Source organism: Mastomys coucha, unplaced genomic scaffold (genome assembly GCF_008632895.1).
Source record: "Mastomys coucha isolate ucsf_1 unplaced genomic scaffold, UCSF_Mcou_1 pScaffold5, whole genome shotgun sequence".
NCBI classification, from domain to species: domain Eukaryota; kingdom Metazoa; phylum Chordata; class Mammalia; order Rodentia; family Muridae; genus Mastomys; species Mastomys coucha.
Genome location: NW_022196911.1, coordinates 23,866,275 through 23,868,714, shown reverse-complemented (window position 1 = coordinate 23,868,714; position 2,440 = coordinate 23,866,275).

Genomic DNA, 2,440 nt, shown 5'->3' with positions numbered 1-2,440 from the left:
CACTAGGTGTTTGCATTTTAAGAATATATATGTATGTGTATATGTGTATTATGTGTGTGTGTGTGTGTGTGTGTGTGTGTATATATATATATATATATATATATATATATATATATATATATATATGGTTTTTGTTTTTCAAGACAGGGTTTCTCTTTGTAGTCCTGGCTATCCTAGAACTGACTCTGTAGATCTGGCTGGCCTCTGACTCACTGATGAGCTTGCCTCTGCCTCCTGAGTGCTGGGATTAAAGGTGTGTGCCACCACCATCCATCCTAATTTCTCTATTTTATTATTAAACTAAAATTACTATTTAATTTTTCCTATTTTTATAAACTTCCTGCTTTTATTTTCCAGTTTTTCAGAGCAGTTTGTTTTAGAGCATTCTGGATTTCAGATCTTTAAATGTCCTTTACCCATTTTCTGAGTTCAAAGAGGTTTTCTAGTCTCCTTAAATATTTTATATTTGACAATTTGGGTTTTGTACCAATTTTTTTTTAAGATGTTGAGGATTGAACCTAGGACTTTATACATGCTAGGCAAGTTCTCTACCACTGAGCCATATCCTCAGCCCTACATATATATATATGTATATATATATATTGAACTGATTTTCAGTTTACATCAGAATTACTGAGATGGAATTTATAGACTCTCATCTACTTGTCCACTATAAACATCAAAAAACAATTGGCCTAGTGGCAGACCCTCAATCCCGTTACTCAGAAAGTAGAGGTAGGGGGATCTCAGTGAGTTTGAGACCATCCTGTTCTATGTAACAGGTTCCAGACCAGCCAGAGCTACATAATAAGACCTTGTCTTAAATATATATATATATATTTAAGACAAGGGATATGTATATACTTAAATATATATATATATATATATATATATTTAAGACAAGGGATATGTATATACTTAAATATATATATAATATATATATATGTGCTGGGGGTGGAGAGAAGGCTCAGTAGTTAGAGCACTGGGTCTTCCAGAGGATCCAAGTTCAGTTTTCAGTATCTCTATGATAGCTCACAACTATCTATAACTTGGTTCCTAGGGATCTAGACCCTTTCTTGCCCTCTATAGTCACTGTGCCAATGTAGACACAGACACAGTCAAAACAGCCATACACATAAAATAAAAATGAAGGAAAAGATAAAACAGAAATTATTGTGGTGCAGTGCCCCTGATTGGACAGGAATACATGTAATTTTACAGAGACCTGCTCTCTCGTATATCTTCACTAAATCTTGAAAGTTGTAGATTGTACTAGTTGTTTTGTTTTTAAGCCACCATTGAGGTTGAGGTTCTGTAGCAACAACCTCAAAGAGAGCTAGCTCCTCCATATCTCTCTTCAGATTTATGTGGCAAAGTTAGTATGTCAAGCATGAGTGCCAAACAGACCTTACACTTCCTTCCCCACAATATTTACATCAGGCTGGAAAGCATGTGAAGTGTAAAAGATAATTTTGGTATTAAGATTTGTACCTGGGCCTAGTGTGTGCCTATAATCCCAGCGCATGGACAAGTGGAGGCAGAAAGATCAAATCATCCTTCACTGCAGAACAAGTTCAAGCTAGCTATGGCTACAAGAGTCCTTGTCTCAATAAACAAACAGACAAATAAATGGAGCTTTTTATGATTTCCCTCATTACATCAATCTCTGATTGTGCTTTAGGGGTTAGATGCCGTGTCTCATGGTTACATCGTTACAGACAGAATGATTGTTGTTTGCAGGCTTGATCACTTATTGATCTGCATGGAAATTGTGAATACTGTATCTAGGACTAAGGAAGCAGCCAGTGGACACATGCACAGGCTAGCCTGTGACATGTCAGGAACCAACCAAACAAAAGTTGTGCTGTAGATTTTGGCATCCTTTGGTGTGCCACTTGTCTGCTCTGCAGTTGCTGCCTGGCCCTGTTTTCTTATGTGAAGAGGCCAGAGCATGTCTGCTGTGCATTAATTACACCACAGAATTGGACATGCGCTCAGGGGCTTATATGCTGAACTAGATGGCTCATAAGAGCACTGGCTGAGTGGTGCATGCCTTAGTCTAGTACTCAAGAGGCAAAGGCTGGTGGATCTCTGAGTTCAAGGCCAGCCTAGTCTACAGAGTGAGTTCCAGGAGAGACAGGGCTACACAGAGAAGCCCCGTCTCTGGTGGTAGGGTGGGGGAGCATTGTCTGCTTGCCGAGATAATCCAGGCTTGATATCCAACACCTAAATTGTGATTCACACCCATCTGTGGGGATTCACTTCCAGGGGATCTGACACCCTCTTCTGGACTATTTGAATGCTGCATGCAAGTGGTGCACAGACATACATGTAGGCAAAACACCATAAATGTAAAATAGAAGTAAAAGTTAAAAAAAAGTTTGTAGGCTGAAGACTGAAGGGAAAGAAGTTCCAAGCATAATTTTGCCCTCTAAATCTT